We start from the raw sequence: 21,539 nt of genomic DNA, 5'->3' as shown, positions 1-21,539 counted from the left end.
AGGAAGCAAAAACGAGCTGCTGTGTAAGGTTAACTAGAAAAATCAGTTTATTAAGTCTCGCCTACGCAGTGCGCATGTGCTACATAGGGTGGACCTCTTGTAATCGATCCACTTTTCTCCCCAAAAACGTGCACGCGTTGCATTGCTTTCAATGGCAACGCATGCATGTTTGGCGATTCCCTTGCAGATGGTTCCTGCTTGTTTCCGCAAGGGAAACAGGCGCAGGCCCCCTCCTCTCTCCCCTCACCCTGCTGCTGCCTCCTCTTGTGGAAATATGGATTTTTCTGGTCAGTTATGTCCCCTATCTTGGACCCCAACAGTTCTATGTACATATCACAAGTACATGTATGTTCCCTCCAGTTCCAGTTATGAAGACGCAAATACATATTCGTCCACCGTCAACATGTCCTCTGTCAGATCCGCCATGAACAGGCCGGATATTCCATTCCTAAATATGAAAGGCCACCGGCTTTGTAAGGCTCACTTATGCCATTTTACAGTCCAGGCAAGTAGGCCCTGATTCTGTCATCAAAACTCCTTTTGCCTTCTGCCTCTGAAAGCTCCAGTCTGAGCCTGCATCTGTGACCATGAACTTTGTCTCATTCTCTGCGCGGCTCACGAAGCCTGACATCAGCCTATTCTCTGCCAAGAACTGTATTTCACCTTCGAATTATCTGCTTCCCCCTCAGCCGATGCATTCCTGCCTAGTAGCTTAAGTAAACATTCTTCCAGTCACCGAGCAAAAGGCCCGGCTTCTCTACCCTTATGCAAGTAATTCATAGCCCTGTTACCATGGAATATTCCTACCCCCTCGCATTCAGTGTAGACACTTAGACGCTTGTACATGCACGCACAGTCAGTATAGAATAGATTCTGTCCGAGAGTCCTTCTTTTATGGATAACATAGTTCTTTAAACATAGGATGTTAGATATGATTTGGGATTAGGTTGACTTGACCCCCCAGACTTCTTGTCTCCACATGTAGAGCTAAATGTCAAGTCCCCTTCACCCCCTAGTTACACGTCAATTACACGTCATACTGCTGCGCGCGCATCTATGCCAAGTATTATCTTATAGATCCACCTATACATGACATCACAACCAATTATGTTCCTTTTTACTCTTTATTACACCCATTTCTGGTTACGCAGACAAATTGTCATTTTCCTTATCTATTGTTACGCCTACTGCATTCGCTTCATTGTAATGTATGCACTATAAAAGTTACTTCTTGTCAATAAAGTATGTACTTCACTTCCTGAACCTCCGGGGTGATGGAACTTGAAGCATCCGATTATAATCGATTATTGGAATAAAGCCCATTCCGAACCTCTAATACCACGGATTCTGCCTCTCATTTTACTGAGCTATTTTATAATGTTTCTGTATCAAATTCAGTCCCGGTAAAGGAATTTTATTTACCACATGATGGCGCCCGAATAGGGACACTTTCTCATCTCACGCGCCGGCGGTGAGTTGCAGGCCCGGTCTCCTGCCACAGCTGGACGGACAATAACGCGTACCAGCAGGATTTCCTGTATCTCCCTCCGGTCAAGCGGGGGCGACTGAGACTGCGATCAACACCCAGACGAGGCGGTGAGAAGTGCGAAGTATCCCGACCAGAGCCTAGCTGAGAGAGCAAGATCCGAGGTACACAGAGACCCACCAGTCCGAAGTCAAGCCCAGTGTCCGACGAGTCGAGTCGAGTCCAGTCCGGTTCAAGTTCAAGTTACTGAGGCCTTCCGTTTCCGAAGCTACCCGGTGAGTACCATTGCTGGGGAGGCATTTCTGACGTGCACATAGGTTGTGCCGGTCAAGACGGGTTTGGGTACACAAATCCGGTCTGCACTGTTTTAGCAGTGTATCTGTACTGTTTAGCAGTATATCAAGTATTCCGAAGTATCCAGTTATTGTCAAGAATTAAGCTTGGTGATTAGTTATGCAGACGATCATCATTGTTGTTTCAGTTAAAGGCTTAATGTTAAATGTTTAATGTGTTTAAAACGTCCTGTATAGTGTGGTATGAATGACTGTTCATTATCGTGTTTATTGTATTAAGTCTGTCCAAATTCAAGTATCAGGTCAGTTGGTCAAAATCAAGTATAAGGTCAGTTCTCAATATGCCGCTCTTCTCGAAATTAAGACAGATCACTACTAGAAAAGGGGTTCTCGAAGAAGCCGTTCCTATTCCTCCTAGGGACACTCCAGGGCACTTTATGTATCACAAACATGGCTTAGACGCTATATTATTTCTTGATTTATGGGTAGACTATACCAAGGGATTACCAGAAAGTCAGAGGTGGCCCACAGCGGGGACCTGGGATGCAGAGTGCATCATGAAAGTCGAGGAAGAGTTATGGAAAAGGAAAGTCAGACAGTCACAGAAGGACGCCGTTGAGTTATGGCGTAAAGAATCTCATAGACGCACAGAAAAAGCACGTAGACAGGAAGAAAAGAATAAAGAAAGTTCAAATAAAGTTCGAGAGAATCTATTAATTGAGGAAGGTAGCCGAGTGAAATCAGAACAAGTAGACAGACAAAGAAATGCCCTTGTGAATGGTATGTATCCCCTTCTGGCCGAAGGATTACCTAAGGCTACTCCAGAGATACCGAAAGACTTGCCACCCCCATTATTCCCAATCAAGGTACATCCTAAGGGGCATCCTAGAACCGCAGAAGATGTTTTTCTTTCCTCATATTTAGATGACGCAGCTCCCGAGTATGCTAATTCTGCCCCACATAGGCCGCATACCAGGGAGGTTCAACGCCAAGATCCAGTGCCCGTATCCCTACAGCAACAAATCGAGTCACAAGTTCCGGCAAGCACATCTGTTTCTGTATCTGTTCCTACAGCTACTTCTATAGCTGTGTCCACACCTATAGTTGCTGTGTCACGTTCGACGAATCCTTTCACACCCGACGCCCCAGATGGGGCCACGGGAGGTGCTACCAATATCTTTTCTACGCCACCCAGAATAAATAAACTTACTTTTCAAGAGTCAGCGCATTCACGTACACCCAAATTCGTAAGTGCCCGTGCACTTAAAGAGCTTCTCGTAGATTGTAGATATGACCCGGTGCCCGGTATAGAGGACGAAATGACCCTGGCCTCATTGCGTATCAGACGAGCCGCAGTGTATTTAGCGAAGTTACCAGGAATGACTGCGCATCTAGACGAAATATATCATTTTGTCCGAACAGGACGAGATCCAGAATGTATTAACAGAGCTATGGAGTACCAGAAAGTAGAGATACAGGGGGAACTGTTACGTTTCCTCATAAACTGTGTGATCAGAAATGTAGACCGACCGGGGGTAGACCCGGAAGCAATGCAAATTCTTACCAGATGGAGTCAGAACATATCAGAAGGGAGACATGACAAGCAAAATTGTATAATAGCCATGTGCCGAAAGATCCGTAAAGAAATAGAACGCCTACACAAAGAGAGATTAGAGGCAGACGAGTTCGAACAAAGCGAGGAAGAAGGGTCAGGACTGCCCGCAGGACAGTCGGACACCATAGCCTATGTAGGTAGAGGAAGATCTTGTAATAGGAATCAGACTAGATGTCATACTGACTCAATACATCCGATATGTCCAGATAATAACAGGAATTTTCAAATACCTATAATTAATATAAGGTCTAACGAGCATTCGTTCCAAACCGCCGACAAACTACTCCGAGAACGAAGGGGTTATCATTTTCTCGATTCTATGGACGAACAAGATTTAGCCAGGGCAGCTGTCCATTGGGTGGACAGTCCCGGAAAATATAGTGATGATACAGTAGTACGCACATTTTTGAATCTCACCCCAGATGAACAGAGGTTAGCTGGGATTTATATGATTCAACAACTCATTATACTATATCGGAGTCAGCATTCGGACCCTGGTCCCTTACCTGACATACTGACTGAATTGCTTATGAATAAATGGAGAGGTCCAGGTACTAAATTAATTAAAGAAATTCTAGAATCAAGAAAGCAGTATATTCTTTTTGTATGTTCAGAGCATGTTTCATTGCCCGTCAAGGAAAGAACCACGTATCACATGGATAGACAGAATCCTTTACGAGAGGTGCACCCAATAAGAGGCGAGGACAACGAGTTTAGGCGCGTATTTGTATATACGCCCATATCAAAAATAGAATTGTTACAAATGAAGAAAGTGGTACCCAGTCATGACAAAGATCCAGCGGGTTTCCACCGAGAAATTAAAGACATGTTACTCATGGGAGAGTATACCTATCCCGACATTATGACAATATTAAAGGTATTGATGCCTGCTGGCATTTATGAAAAACTCAAGGAAAAAGAGTGGGAGGTAGGTGACCAAAAGATAGAATGGTCAGTGTTAGAAGCGGAAGAAAAGGCCCGAACTGCAGGAGCAGGACTTGGGGATAAAACTAAAGCATTACCAGGTTTATTAGTACAGGTACTGCCACGTCTATTAACTACGAAAAAGGAAGATTGGGGAACGATTTCAGCCTGTAAGCAGAAACAAGATGAAGACACTAGTGATTACTATGCCCGATTTGAAAAATGTTTTGGTATAAATAGTGGCATAAAAGCAAGTAGCGAATCATACCCGCATCTGTTTGTAACAAAGTTAGTGGAAAATGCCCTGCCCCCAGTAAAGAATAGAGTATTAAAATTCGAAAGTACCTGGCAAGGTAACACTCCATCACAAATGTTACAAATGCTACAGTACCATCACAATAGAATTAGAGAAGAACAAGAACATGAACACAGACGCATGAAAGACACGAAAATGAAAATGCTAGTTTCCCAGACTGTTCCAGCTGAAGGACATAAAAAGGGTATGACACATTCCGATTCAGCAGGACCTGTAAAAGGGACATGCAATTATTGTAAAAAGCCAGGCCATTACGTACACGATTGTCCAGTTTTAAAACATAATATCGCCATAGGTAAAACACAAGAAAGATCACGGCCACTCAGACAAGATCAGAATGAACAAGGAGCTATGCAGCATGCCCAGGCCATGCCAGCCGCACAACAGCCAATACAGTTTGTGCCAGCTGCACCACCGTTGCCTGTTGCTGCCACACAGACAACAACACGACAAATGTATCAGACCGCACAGTATGAATATCCTGAGTATCAGCGTTACGCATGAACAAGCCTAGAGAGGGAAGTTGACTTACCCCTTATTGAAATCCCAGTAGACCAAGAAGGACCTTATGTACATAGTGAATTATTAGGCCAAGATAGAAAATTTCTACTCGATACAGGGGCAAGTCGAACAACTATAAAACGTAGTGAAGTTCCAGGGGCACCCCTCTCAGGCTCTCAGAATATTTCCCTTGGTTTTTCAGGAAAACCTATTGTTAATGAAGTGTCACAACCTCTGCCACTTACGATAGGACCTCTGACCCGAACTACAGATTTATTGCTTACTAAATCATGTCCAGAAAATCTGTTAGGAATTAAAACCTTGAAAGCTCTAGGAGCCATAATATGTTGTTCTCCGGAAGGTGTAAGGTTGTTTTTGCGTGATTTTAAAGGTCACTATGTGTCTAGAGACATGGATCCCCGACTGCAGATTTTACCTACACGTCTATGGGCACAAGGCCCTACTGATGTTGGATGCATGAATATTACACCATATCGAGTCACATTAAAGGCGGGAGTGGTGCTACCACGAATGCGACAATACAAGTTACCACCAGATGCTGTAGTGGCTTTACTACAAATCATTGACGAGCTCATTGCCCAAGGAGTAGTTGTGGAAACAGACTCCAATGTATGTAATTCACCGATAATTCCGATTCTTAAACGAACAGATCCAAAGGCCCCGCCAGTCTATCGATTGGTTATTGATCTGCGCGAGTTAAACAAATGCATTGTGCCACAATTCCCTGTGGTCCCAGATATCTCGTCATTACTGACAGCTATTGATTCCGAAGCAACATTCTTTACTGTAATTGATCTCAAGAATGCCTTTTTCAGCGTCCCAATAGATCCGGAGAGCCAATATTTGTTCGGATTTAGTTTAAATGGACGTAGCTTTAAATTCTCACGCGCACCTCAAGGATTTACAGAAAGCCCCAGCATCTATAGCCAAGCACTGAAACGAGAACTAGATAGTATCCACATGCCAGTTAACACTACTCTGCTCCAATATGTCGATGACCTGCTGATCACCGCGAGAAGCGAACCGGAATGTGAGAAAGCATCACTGACAGTTTTACAATTTCTAGCCGAAAAGGGGCACAAAGTGTCCCCTTCTAAGCTGCAATTCTGTGTCCAGCGAGTTGTTTATCTTGGACACTCGCTGTCCAAGGAGGGAAGGCAGCTTACACCCGACCGCATTCAGTTAATAGCTAACATGCCAATACCCAAGACACAAAAGGAGGTACGAGCTTTCATAGGCCTCACTTCATACTGTAGACAGTGGATCCCACAATATGCATTTCTAGCAAAACCACTCATCCAGTTGACAACCCAGGAGGCAGCCACATCGACTGTTCTCCCTTGGACTCAGGAACATACACAAGCTTTTGAAAGCCTAAAGAAAGCTTTATGCCAAGCACCTGTTTTAGCAACACCATGTTACAGAAAACAGTTTACACTCTTTGTTACAGAACGCGAAGGTACTGCCTTGTCAGTACTCACACAGGAACAAGCAGGAGCACACAAACCATGTGCTTATTTTTCTAGTACATTAGATCCCGTAGCTCAGGCTTTGCCTGCATGCCTGAAATCAGTAGCAGCGACAGCTTTAGCAATCAGACAAAGCGATGCCATAGTGTTAGGACATCCATTGACAGTTCAAGTACCACACACAGTAGAAGTCCTTGTGAATAGAACGCAAACACAACACTTGACTATAGCGCGACTTACAGGATACGAACTTACATTGTTTCAGCCACATATAGAAATCAGACGCTGTAACACATTGAATCCTGCCACACTTTTGCCAGTAACCGGAACAGACCCACTAGCCCATGACTGTATTGAAGTTATTACTGTAACGACAAAACCCAGACAAGACTTGACCGATGTTCCATTGTCCGAGCCAGACCTGACGTTGTATGTAGATGGTTCATGTATGAGAACAAGTATAGGAGAATTAGTGGCCGCTTACGCAGTCACAACAGATACTGAAGTCATTGAAACTAATCGTATAAATACTTTGTCAGCTCAAGCCGCAGAGCTCATCGCTCTGACACAAGCCTGTATTCAAGCCACGAATAAAAAAGTCAACATATACACTGATTCACGTTATGCATTCGGAGTTGTACATGACTTCGGCGTGCTGTGGCGAGAGAGAGGTTATTCAACTTCCCACGGTGCCCACATTCAGCACGGACCCCTCATTCATGCCTTATTAGATGCAATACATCTACCCACTGCAATATCAATTATGAAATGTAAGGCTCATACGAAAGTTACTGATATCATTTCTCAAGGCAATGATCTAGCCGACAGAACAGCTAAACAGACTGCTCAAAGTCAAACCCCCGACATGACAAAGACAATAGTCCCGACACCGACACATTGTATGACAGTTAAAGATCCTACTCTTGACGTGATTGACATACAGACACATGCTACACCAGACGAAATAAAGAAATGGACTGAATTAGGAGGGATTCAAACGGACCAAGGATGGATGATGAAGGAAAAGTCTGTATGGTTCCTTCCTGATTCAATGGTCCAAGTTATAATTAACACAATACATAGTCCAGCACATCTAGGAGAAAAAGCTATGCTAGACAGCATTCAACACATTTGGTTTAATAAACATTTACGAGCAGCAGCCAAACAAAAAGTCCGTACCTGTATGATCTGTTGTCAGTTTAACCCAGGAAAAAGCGTTCCCGTAGAACAGGGTGGATTTCATCCTCCTAATAATCCTTTTGAAGTACTCCAGATGGACTATATCCAGATGGAACGATGTCGAGGATTCAAATATGTTCTCGTAGTTGTCTGCGCTCTGTCCCGTTGGACAGAGGCGTACCCGGTTTCAGATTACACTGCCCCGACTACTGCCAAACAGTTGGTTCGAGAATTCTTCCCACGATACGGTTTACCACGTGTTGTTCACTCAGATAACGGCCAGCCGTTCTCATCCGAATTAATGAAACACGTTTCACTTCTGTTAGGTTATCAGTGGAAATTCCACTGTGTCCGACACCCCGAAGCAGCAGGTCTCGTAGAAAGACATAACCAGATACTGAAAATCAGAATGTCCAAAATATGCAGAGAAAAAGGTGTCGACTGTGTAGTAGCGTTACCCGTTGCACTCTTTTACATGAGAATGGTAGCACACTCACGAACAGGGCTATCCCCGTATGAGGTGATCTTCGGTAGACCACCAAATATGTGGGGGACGCCTATACCACGAAAAATAACTGATGTTGACTGTAATATGCTGACAGATTACTTGGCTTCCTTGATGTCTGCACTACAATCTTGTCGTTCACAGGTAGCTGCAGCCTTTCCTGACAACACTGAGGTGAAACCCCATGACGTAGTTCCGGGGGATCTCGTCTTTGTGAGGAATTTCGACCGAAAGACTCAGCTGGAGCCCAGGTGGAAAGCACCCAAGTTGGTTCTGCTCACCACAAGGACAGCCGTGAAGATCGAGGGCCGCAAGGGCTGGATTCATTCAAGTCATATCAAGAAATTTCATGGACTATCCTCGGATATAGACATTGTGCCCTGCACTCCCTCACAGACTGATTCCAAACTTCCTTTGGTTGAAAAAACTGAAACTGAACTTTACAAACTAAAGCTTAGGCCCAACAAGTCGAGCAATTTGATTGTTTAAGTCCTCTCCAAGGTGAAGCGGTTGAATTGTCTCTGACATGTATCCCTTGGACCTGAGTAGAGAAAATACCCGGAAAATGTTGAAACGACAGGCGTATTGTAAATCACTGCGTAGCCACTGCATAATGACATTATTAATTTTGTTTTTATTGAGTCTTTTAATAATTGTTACAAGTATGTTGTTGCACATATATTACCCTATTTCTAGACATGTTTATAATGTTGCTGCTGAACATTCTTTTAGTGACTTACCTCCACATGAATTGTCTTATAGACTTGCGCTGCGCAATAACACTTTCATTAGTATGTTACATCATTCCCATCAGACTAGTAATGCTGCCAATTGTTGGGTGTGTGGTCGGCTCCCTCCCTATCAGAATTATGAAGGAGTCCTGCCATTCTTTCCACACCCATTTACACACAATGGCTCCTGTGGAGCATGGTTTAGTTTAATCAATTCCATAGACTCAGACACAGCAGTTTACCAAGATCATTGGGTATGGGGAAACCTGAACCTAGTTTTACTCAAGGTCTGCTACCCTGACAAGGAGGGTCGCCCCAAAAGAACAGGAACTGATCTAGAAAATGAAGTATATGGATTAGGTAATTTTACACCTAATCTCATGATTCTAAATGTCGTATCCGAAATTGAACTAGTCTTGCCCACCATGTCAGTATTCCCAGCGAAGGGTGAATTATGTGTAAGAAAAGTTGGTTCCATACATATGGGCCATAGTAAATGCACCACTACAGTAGAATTCAGTGATCAAGGCAAATCTTCATTTAGAGCTTCTCGCCATTCCTACTTTGTATGTGGTCAGACTGCATATATGCGTTTACCTCTAGATTGGGATGGTACCTGCTACATTGCATTCCTTTTGCCACCTGTTTTCCTAGCTCCTCCTGATTATTATAGAAATATTCATTTAGTACACAATAGAGAGCGGAGAGATCTCCCAATTGTCGATTATACTGAGACGGCATGGGACAAGTATGTAGATTTCAATAAAGGCATCTTTCCCTATATAGGTACAGTTACTAATAGTAAGCTGATACGTAGATTAACTAGAACCCTTGAAGCAGTAGTGAATGAGACTATTTCCGCCTTAGGCAATTTAACAGAAGAGCAGTCTGCTATACGGATTGTTGTGCTTCAAAATCGTCTTGTCCTTGACGTCATCCTGGCTGATAGGGGCGGAGCTTGTAGGGTCATCGGATCAAGCTGCTGCGTATTCATACCAGAAAATTCGCCATCTGTATATAAAGCCATCACTCGCCTTCATAAGATTGTAAGCCAGATACACCAGAACCCAGGCACTTGGACTTGGTCCAGTTGGTTTTGGAATGTGATATCAGCCTGGGGATGGAGAGTTTTATCCTTCCTAGGTATTGGCCTTCTCCTACTATTCAGTTGCTGTCTATGTCTACAATGTGGACCAGCGATCTGTGGTCTGTGTGCCACATCGTGTATTCCACCACCAAGATTTCATTCGTCACGGAAGAAGAAAGAAGAACAAATGATGCTATATGAACAGATCAATGGATTAATGAAGATTGATATCTCTTGAAGGGCAAGTAGGGGACAAGGAGGGAATGTGGAAATATGGATTTTTCTGGTCAGTTATGTCCCCTATCTTGGACCCCAACAGTTCTATGTACATATCACAAGTACATGTATGTTCCCTCCAGTTCCAGTTATGAAGACGCAAATACATATGCGTCCACCGTCAACATGTCCTCTGTCAGATCCGCCATGAACAGGCCGGATATTCCATTCCTAAATATGAAAGGCCACCGGCTTTGTATGGCTCACTTATGCCATTTTACAGTCCAGGCAAGTAGGCCCTGATTCTGTCATCAAAACTCCTTTTGCCTTCTGCCTCTGAAAGCTCCAGTCTGAGCCTGCATCTGTGACCATGAACTTTGTCTCATTCTCTGCGCGGCTCACGAAGCCTGACATCAGCCTATTCTCTGCCAAGAACTGTATTTCACCTTCGAATTATCTGCTTCCCCCTCAGCCGATGCATTCCTGCCTAGTAGCTTAAGTAAACATTCTTCCAGTCACCGAGCAAAAGGCCCGGCTTCTCTACCCTTATGCAAGTAATTCATAGTCCTGTTACCATGGAATATTCCTACCCCCTCGCATTCAGTGTAGACACTTAGACGCTTGTACATGCACGCACAGTCAGTATAGAATAGATTCTGTCCGAGAGTCCTTCTTTTATGGATAACATAGTTCTTTAAACATAGGATGTTAGATATGATTTGGGATTAGGTTGACTTGACCCCCCAGACTTCTTGTCTCCACATGTAGAGCTAAATGTCAAGTCCCCTTCACCCCCTAGTTACACGTCAATTACACGTCATACTGCTGCGCGCGCATCTATGCCAAGTATTATCTTATAGATCCACCTATACATGACATCACAACCAATTATGTTCCTTTTTACTCTTTATTACACCCATTTCTGGTTACGCAGACAAATTGTCATTTTCCTTATCAATTGTTACGCCTACTGCATTCGCTTCATTGTAATGTATGCACTATAAAAGTTACTTCTTGTCAATAAAGTATGTACTTCACTTCCTGAACCTCCGGGGTGATGGAACTTGAAGCATCCGATTATAATCGATTATTGGAATAAAGCCCATTCCGAACCTCTAATACCACGGATTCTGCCTCTCATTTTACTGAGCTATTTTATAATGTTTCTGTATCAAATTCAGTCCCGGTAAAGGAATTTTATTTACCACACTCTCCTCGTCATACTTTTTTTTACTATTAGCACGAGGCGCGCGCGTTTGTTCTGTCTGTGCTGGGTGAGATTGTGGAAGGGTGTTGACAGCTTTATTGTCGAATAGGGGTCACTCGAGTTGTGGGTGGGGGGGGTTAAGAGCAGGATGACATCTTTTATTTGCCCATCCCTTGTTTGGCACCTTCAAGTTTCATTCAGGCACATCATTTTGCAAGCAGGCAATTTACAGTGATTAACACCCTCTGTAGAAGGGATTGCCTGTTGTCAATGCCATAAAGAAAGGACAATAACGTTTGGTTAATCTGAGAATGTGTAGCCTTACTGTGCAACTCGCGACAAACTCATGCATATGCTTGTCATCCGTTTCTGTTGTAGTATTAGCTGCAGGTAGATTTGAGTTGGTTCTTTCCTTCAGCTGTGTCACCAAGGTGACTGCCCTCGCACATCTGTAGCAAAGTTAACACTTTCATCCCAAATGCAGGTTCAAGTAATATAACACACTTGCTCATAGCTCCAGGCAAGGTGTGAGGGCAAAAAAAACAGCAGCATTCCTCCGCCTGATATAATACCTGTGCCTCTGTGGCTGTGCAGAACATAACAATAATAATTTATTAGCTTCATTTAAAATGTGAATATCTTATTTGCTGCATCTGGCAAATGCAAGATAAAAAGATTCCTATTTCTAACAAGCAGCTATTACATAGATTCACACCCGCAAAGCTGTGTCACGGGGAGTTCTCTCTGAATGACAGAAACAGCCGTGGATCGTGTGCATTTTTTACTTGGAAGAAAACGTGTTCGTTTTGTGTTTTTTTCCAGAAGGTGTAATTTCTTCCACCTGTTGCCTTCCCATCCAGCCAGTCACACACGTCATTATTGAATAGAGATGTGTGGCATATGGCCGAACTCAATTTCGCAGTCTCCCTAGGTTACACACGAACTGCACCAGTATGTCATATATTAATTTATTTTGAGCATATCTTGTTTATTTTGTATCCACTTTTAACAGAAACGAAACATAAGCCACATCAACCTGTGACAGTAGGTCAAACACAGGCAGTCATCTTGCCAGTAAAGGCACCGAAATAGTAAAACAAGCATTGGCAAAGCCAATAGGTCTGCCATTGGCTGCCTGTTTTTGGGATTGGTCATTGCTTGCGTTGTTCTGTCATGGATTTTGTAACATTTTATTTTTGATGAGCTGCCAATCTAAAAAATTAAACATTGGCTCTAGGCAAAATTGTTATTTTAGCTTCACAAAACACAGTTTGCCATGGCAGTCGTTGGAAGAGAAGGGAACTGCTTTGTGAAGATGTGCTTTTTGTGAAAGATCTGAACGCCATCACATGCAGTGAAGTGAAGTTAGCTAATAGCAGAAGTGGGCTGACCTATTGCTCCTACTGTATGCTGCAGTGGTTGGAAGGAAAATGTGACTGACATAACGGACCAATGGGTGAAGTGGGCAGGCTGGAAGCATATTTTATATATATAACTTTAGTAATATCAGAATATCTTGGCTAACATCAGACCTAAAATGACTGTGTTTGTCATGTTTTTTTACTTCATGTTCAGGAAAGAGAGAGCTTTTATGGAGCACCCGGGTGGCTGCTGTACAAATTAGGCTAATGTAGCACTGTGACTTTTTGTTACATTTAATAGTTAAATTAAGAGCAGTCTAGAAACAGAAAATGGGCGAAAATGTACCTTTTCTGTCACAAACCGCTGCTGAAAGATATACTTCATAAATCTGCCTATTATGACTCAACCAAATCTGTTTTCCATAAAATAAGTTAAACAAGCAATGGCATAGCCAATAGGTCTCGCCTTTGGGACCTTATAAGTGTTTAGCCATGCAACAGTTGATGTTGTTGCACCAAGGATATTTTGCTGGATAACTAAACACTTCTAAGGTCCCAAATGCGAGACCTATTGGCTATGCAATGCTTGTTAATTGTTGGAATGTTTTAAAGGTGGGGTTTAGTATTTATAAAGTGACTGAGGTTTGTTTGTAGAGAATAGTAGTGGTAGATAACCTTACCATGTTGATGAAACTTGTTTGTAGATTTAGTTGTAGGCACAACTGACAGTGCCACAAGGCCTGATAAACTGACATTATGCTTGATGAAGGCTGGAAGTTGAACATGGAGAACGTTTTACAGCTTAGCACTCTCTTTTCAATAGGCTATTGCCCCAGCTATGTTTATAGTCTGCATCATCAGCAACAGTAGCCAGTGTGAACATATTGGGCTGTTGCATTTGATCACGAGAGTACTCTGAGTAGCAGAAGAAGCAACACAGCAAGGCCATGAATGTGGCGTCTCTGGTGCAGTATAAGTGATACCAAACTTCACTATCAAAACACTAAAATGAGCTGTAGAGAAAAGCTGCTGATGACAGTTGATGGAAACAGATGCATGTTAACTCTTTCATTAACAGAACAAATCCATCATTAATAAGAGGATGAGCTGGTGGATTCGTACATGTCCCACAGATGACTAATCTTCATTTAACATGAGATTTCTGTTCAAGTTGTACGAAAGGTAACAATCCAAGCATCACTACTGGTAGTGTTAATTCAGAACGATGTCGGATGTCGGCTGTATTAATTTCTCAATGCTCTTCATCAAGAAAGGACTCCACAACTGACTTTCAGCAGTCCATTGCACTGCCAAATCTACTTCAGTCCTATTTCTAATTGAACCTGTGTGCAGATGACGTAAAACATTATGAACAAATGCACGACTGCTTCATACCCTTCCTCGTTGCATCCAAGTATGTATTATATGAATATGAGTCCCTACGTAAAAGAGTCAACTCTGCCTGTCTTTTAACCATACTTTTTTTTAAGCCTGTACCCTTTACATGGGTACTCTTAAACCTGATATCTCTCGGATAGGGAACTGTTTATCTCTATTGCTGAAAGTCTGGCACCACACTGTCATTATATGTGGCCGTTTTGCTTTTCTTGGCTTTGTTTGGAAGGTGCACCAGAAATGGAGTCAAAATCGCAAAATCAGTCCAAATATTGTTCTTTATTTGTAAATCAATTAAAATCAACCATCAGCCAATGCTTTTCATTCTTATCGCATTAAGAACTTCAGCAGGGCTTTGTAAGTCAAATAGTGTGGTCACAAAGATAAGGATAGCAGTTGTAGTATCTCACCAGGATATTCACCCACACGTCAGGTTTCAGATTAAATCAATTCCCAAATAGTAATCTTGTATTAAGGGGTTCCCAGCCCAAGCATGGTAGCCAGCAGAAAGTTGATCACTTTTTAGATTACTATTTGGGAATTGATTTAATCTGAAAACTGACGTGTGGGTGAATATCCCGGTGAGATACTACAACTGCTATCCTTATCCAGGTGAACATACTATTTGACTTACAAAGCCCTGATGAAGTTCTTAATGTGATCAGAACGAAACACGTTGGCTGATGGTTGATTTTAATCGATTTACAAATAAAGAACAATATATCGACTGAATTTGCGATTTCAACTCAGTTTCTGGTGCACCTTCCATACAAAGCAATTTATCTTCTCTGGATTACAGTGGCGCTAAAAAACAGCAAGGGACGGAAGTGGATGCACAGGACTATACAATATATTACGACAGGAATTGAGGTGCTGAACCTGTGGTCAGCCGTTGGGAGCTTTGTGTTTATCTATTTTTTCTTTTCTTCGATAGGATGAACCACAAAAAGTCCCTAAATTAACCTGTGCTGAACCTTCTGGTAGCTTGTCACAAAAGCAGTTTGGTTTATCTTGGAGACAATGTGTAAAGTATTTGTGCAGCACACAAACAGCAATAAAGAGAAAACACCACACCAGAAAAACCCTACACCAATTGAGAAAACAATAAAATGTAATACAATATTTGACACTAAAATGGCAAACATCCAACCAGTAGAACTGGAGATGTGCAATATTAAAGGTTTCAGGTAAGTATAGCGCCTAAAAGCACAAAGTGTTACTCGTTTGAGACCAGGTGGAAGGCACCAGTTCAGACTGACCGTGATGGAGCACAGGCTGAATACATGAAACAGGTTACTATACTCCCACTGAAAAAATTACCTTCTAAAATCCAGTGCAGAGATTTCCTTTCCCGGTGGAGGAGGCTGCGAAGAGCATGGAGAGCATCGCAGATGGTCGTCTATGTATCGTGAATATCCTCTCGGGTGAAGCCAACTGTCATTGCTAGAGATTCGGTTCGGCGGTCATTGCTGGCTGTTGCTGTAGCACTTTGCGAGTCGCAAAAGCAAATGTACAACAGTGTCAGAGTTGCCCATTAATATTCATGAGCTACGCATTTTGCGACACCATCGGGAATGGCTGGCCCTCCCAGTGATGGTAGCCTGCTGGGTTCAGCAGACCTCCATGTCTGGGACTCCTTTTCAATAAAGCAGTTTTTTTTAAATTGCAGCCCGTTCTCCTTAAAGGAAAACGGGATGCATTTTTTTTTTTAAATGAAATGTTTTCGTTTCAATTTTTAAGGGCAGGTAGTGGTCCCTGGGACCACTGCCTGCCCTTAAAACATATTTCTGAGCCAGTCACAAAGGGGAAAGAGTCCCCTGGGGACCCCTTCCTATTTGCGACTGCATTACCACCATCTTGAAGAGGGTTTTGCGACTGCAATTGTGGTTGTAAAACATTGGTACATGGCTCTGTGGTCGCTAAAAGGAAGGGAATGCTCCTTCCAAATAGGTAGTCGCTAAACGCTATTTTGCAACTCGCAAAATAGTGTTTTTACATTGGCCACAGGTTTTTAGCATGGGCAAACAGGTTTCAAACCCGTTCGTGCATGCTAAATACCATCGTACATCTGACCCTTCCCCTATTATGTGGCTGTCTGGTAAAAAATGCAAGGGCCAACTACAATTAGTGATGTGACCCAGGAACAAGCTGTAGGCAACAAATGGTAAGAACAAGAAAATGCCAACTTTCTAAAAGTTAGGACAAGGAAAAGGTTTGGTCATGCAATTCAAAATTAATGCATTCATAAATAACCAACTTGGATTCTAAAGCAGTTATATTGTTTTCTTTACACTTTTTCTTTGTTCATTTATTTTCAGAACAAACACGATTGACATTAAATTCATGTCTTAGAGAAGAACAATGAGTGCTACAATACATCAAAACTACAAAAATCACAATACTTTGGACATTAACAAATACTTAAACAGTGACAAGCCATGACAAAACACTTGACCAGTCCTTATTTAAACAAAAGAAACAATGGCAGTACACATTTTTTTTTGTTTCAAAAATACAACCTGCCATCTACAGCTAAACAGCCCTATGATTACAACAGGCTGATTGCCCTGTTTGTACACAGTGTTAATCCGTGAATTAGTGGTGGTTACTGTTAGATGGGTAGGGTCGACGCGTTTCAGAGCCCTATTTGATTTTGGGGTTCTCCTCAGGACCAGGACTTGGTCGAACACTACGACATATAATAAAATGTGGAAATGTTTATGAGTTTACTGTCCCTGGATTGTAGTCCCCCATGATTTTTCCCGATAACTCAACCTATTCTTACCGTTTTGTGGGGAGAAGGTTAGCACCAGTGATACTTGGCAATTAATGTAGGTGCCATGGGTTATCTCGAAGTTAAGAGAGATTGAAAAAATTGTATGAGCTGTAAATCAAACAGCTGTAGTTGAGGATGCACTCTGTTAAAAATGCCGCGAATGACTGGGTAATTAACTGTAACACGGCGTTTGTAAAGATGCTCGTAGTTACAGTGATATCTCATTAACAAGCATTTGCAATGCAATAGGTCTTGCATTATTAAAGTTTGAGCTATTGGCATTGCTAAGTAATGCAACACCAATAGCTCAAACTTTAATAGGCTCTTAACACCAACAGACTCTGTACCAACCAAGGCACTACATGTCTCTAGTTTCACAGCGCCAACCACTTGTTTATAGCATGGCGATCCCAAAAGTCCTGCTACATTAAAAAATGTACCTATCTGATTGCATAGCAAGTGTTATTATTCCCCAACGTGGTTGTACTCCTTGTATAGACTCACGTAATGCAAATATATCCCAGTAGCGATAGCCTACCTCACTGTCCTATGTTATAAGCTAAAGAGAGGTGTGTGGGGTTGGTGGGTAATATTCCTATGTGATGAGTGAATATATTGTCATGCTATGTTCATTTAGCACCCTCAGATGGAGCCGCGGTGCCTTCAGGCTGCTGGTACTTATTTTTTAAACTTTTTAATAAAGTGCCGAAGTAGTTATTGGATCACAAGTTTGAATAGTGAGTGCTGTGAGGTCCAACACAAACAGTACAATTAATGGTGGTGGAAGGGAACATCACAGTAATGTCTCCTGCAATAGAACGCTTTTCAGCGAGTCGAGAAGTCAAAATCATGAACGTAACTGGTGCTATGTAAAGCGCTCTGATACCTGATTGGATTCGGGTCAGGTTCGCGCTATATAAAACTCTGCAAAAAAAATAAAAAATAGGAGGGGCGCTGAATGTCAGGGAGGGGGGGAGGGGACGGGGTCTTACGACGGTGCAGAAAAAAGAAAAATCCGGTATATGAAGAAGGAAAGCTGATGAAGGGCAGTTATAGGAGGTTGGAGAAGTTTTTGAAAATAAATGAAATGTGAATAAACAAGAGAGGGTCAGTAGTGTGTTGACGAGGGAGAAGAGAAGTGGGGGCAGTGCGATGAGGAGGGCTAGCAGCAGTGCAAGGAGAAAGGGGAGCAGTAACACGTGGTGTAAAGGGGAAAAGCAGTGCCACTAGGTGTTGGAGAGCAACAAAGGAGACGCTGGGGGGAACAGTGGTTAGTCGGCGGGGTGAGGGAGCAACGGAGGTGCTTGAGACTGACCAGCTGCACGAAGAGGACGAAATTATTAGCAGAACTTTAAAAACCGTAACATGCTCCTTGGAAAATGCATTTACAGTGAAGAAATTTGTGAATGTGTTTGGGTTAAGTTTTAAGTGAACTTTACGTTACCCTTCGGTGAAGTTACTGGCCTTCTAAAAGATAAGAGAGCCAGACTGCAGAAAGAAATAAAACAAACGAAAAGGGCTACAAAGGGACAATGAAGGAACGAGGCAAGTATAAAATAACAAACAGGAAGTGGGATAAGGGAGGGGGTGGCAAATGGTGAGCACTTTCGCGGCCGCTTTGATGTTCTCAGTGGCCGCGCGGCTCACTGAGAACATCAACGCGGCCGCGAAAGTGATCAGGCGCCCGCCGCACATGCACTGTATTTGGAGGCCTGAAAAGCACTAGTCTGCACTACCAAATCCCTGCTTACTAAAGCTCTCGCCAGAGAAGCGCTAAAGCGCTGGCTCAGGCGAGACCTAAAAAGACTTGCCTCGTGTTTGTGGCCAGATACGCCATCAGCGGTTGTTGGAACCTCAGCGGGAGGATGCACTGAGATCACTCTGACAGTAAAACCTGTTGAATGTAAAGTACACCCTAATTAATAATGGAGCAGGCCTTACTACATTAAATCATGGCCTACATTGGACTGAACTCACGTGTGTTAAATTCAGAGTGGAACGTTTGCCGGAGCATTTAATCGAGTTTTTTTCAGGGCCCTCACATGGCTCCTAAGTGAAAAAAGATAACAGGGACCTAGGGTTGGTGTGTTTCAATGTGCAAAGTGGTATTTGGCGCATATTTTCGAATGGCATGCAACTCACTTGTAACTTGTTTTATTTCCGTGATTTGTGAGGGAATTAAGGCCGGTTCATGTATTGCGGCGCACCGTGTACAAAAACGCATTAAATATGTTCGCATTAGTCTGTGATTCTGGTTTCGAGCAGTTTGAATATTTACAGTATACATTTAAGAAGGTGGCAATTCACTTTTGTTTACAAAAATGTTTAGCCGGTGGGTTCAGGCAACTGTGGCCATTTCGCGTGTTGCGGCGCAATCTTTATTCCAAAGTATGGACCAGCGTAGGGGAACGCGTTAGAGCGCTTAGTTTAGGGCTCTGCTCCTAACTGGTACAGAAAATGAAAAAAAGGAAAATCAGCTGCCGCTCAGCTAGCCGCATCCGCGGTGGATTACATTGCAGCGCGCGCGTTGCTTGACTTGCAAGAGCCAGGTTGTCAGTTTCTGTGCTGCGTTCAACCCTGGCCTCGTCTTTCCAGCATCCAAAAAATGCAGAAGTGAGCGCCGCCACTCTACCGACGTTACTTGTAGATTCGAGGCGTGTGGCATGCATTACGCTCTAGTGCTTGGCATGCTGGTAATTGTAGTATGTGATGATAATAAAGGATGATTTTGGACGTCCCTGTACCGTGTTACTCAAACATAAGTACTGTGGGCCACAAACAATTGGAACAACTTGACCATAGTTGCTACAAAAATAGCGTTGCGCTGTGTACACTAAACTTGATAAAAATTGTGATACTGCCTGCAAGTCTGGTGACATTCAGAATGGTTGGAGACATACATTATTAAAGACATGACATTTTTTGTGGGGCATGTGAAATTATGACGACATGTAATTTTACAGTCTGTTAGTCTCAGACATTTCCTTCAGTCCCACAGAGGCAGTGTTAAAACGCATGATTAAATAGGCTTCTCTCTGAAACCATGTCCTTTCCAAATCCCCCTCCTCAGGGGTTTGGTTTGATTACACTCAAGACCGTCCACCAGAGATCTCTTTCCGTATGTTTGAATTCCTGAAAGTGAGCCACAAGGGGTGCATTCAGTACCTTGTTTTTGATTCTGGATCGGTATTGGCTTATTTGTTGTCTGATTTCTTGCAAGGTTTTGCCAATGTACACCAGAGGACAGGGGAAAGTGATGGCGTAGACCACATTCTTGGTCTTACAAGCAGAAAATTTGTTGTGGTTCTACTTATCAGTTCCATTCGTAAACTCTGTGCCTTCAGCAGTCGAGCTACATGCCTGACAGGTGCCACACTTGTGATGTCCCACTATGGGTTGTAAGTTAAAAAAGGGCGTAGTGACTCTACTCTTTTGGGGTCAACATCTGATGCCCTAATGATCCGCTGTCCGATACTGATGTTCTTTTTCAGAGCGAACAAAGGTGTTTGCAGATCCTCATCACTATCCTTTACCAGATGCCAATTCTGTCTGATGATTTTCTTGAATGAGTTGGTGTGTGGACCGAAGGTGGAAACACACACCAGGCGGGTCATAGGTTTTTTTGGTTGTTTCTCCAGCAGTATTTCCCGTGGTGTAAACCATGCACGTTTGCATGAATGCTTAAATAGCTTTGAGGGATAGCCCTTTTCTTTAAGTTTCTCAGTCAGTAGTTTAGAATTTATTTCAAAGTCTTCTTTGCGTGTGCATTTCTGCCACACTCGTAAGTACTGACCAAACGGCAAGTTGTCCTTGAGACTTTTTGGGTGGTGGCTTTTGAAATGGGGTGCTGTATTATGTGGCTGTATGGAAGAATATGCAAGGGCCAACTACACTTAGTGATGTGACCCAGGTACAGGCTGTAGACAACAAATGGCTAGGACAAGGAAATGCCAACTTTCTAAATTGTATATACGTGTAAGTTCATGTGTGAATTTGATAAGTCTGTGTTTCTTTTTCAGTCCAAAAAATAGTTTTGATCAATTTTTAAATTAATAAGAAACAGGAATGATCTAATAAAAATTCCATTCGGGCAGGTAAAAGAGTTGACTGTTCGTCACTCCATGAGTAGTAGGAGTGTACGGTAGTACGGAGCCGGGTTCATTGTTTTGTGTTCTGAATTTTGCATAGCCCTACCTGGCCCCGGTCGGTTGGGCTTAACCCCTATAGGTTTTTGCAACTTTCTAAAAGTGGCATTTTCAGAATTGTATCTTAAAATCCAATTTTACAGTTAAAGAGGGTGTAGGAAAGTGGATTATTATTAGGAGCGGGTATTTAACTCCCCTGCTAAAAGTATTACAATAACTTATAGGCCCAGTCAAATCTCAATAAATTAACCCTTGGTAGCTTGGCAAACGAGCAGTCATTCTTAACTTAGGAAACTGGTATGTGTAAAGCAT

At 42.8% G+C, this 21,539-nt stretch overlaps 1 protein-coding gene across 1 annotated transcript in view; it reads left to right on the top strand.

The window, feature by feature from the left end:
* The window catches only part of LOC146865382 (snake venom 5'-nucleotidase-like), a 950,113-nt gene that overhangs the window by 118,779 nt on the left and 809,795 nt on the right, over nucleotides 1-21,539 (top strand). The gene's annotated exons all lie outside the window — the stretch shown is intronic.

The sequence above is a fragment of the Triturus cristatus genome, chromosome 2_1 (assembly GCF_964204655.1).
Source record: "Triturus cristatus chromosome 2_1, aTriCri1.1, whole genome shotgun sequence".
In the NCBI taxonomy this organism is placed as follows: domain Eukaryota; kingdom Metazoa; phylum Chordata; class Amphibia; order Caudata; family Salamandridae; genus Triturus; species Triturus cristatus.
Note: the sequence above shows the minus strand (reverse complement) of the source record. Positions and strands in the feature narration are given on the sequence as shown.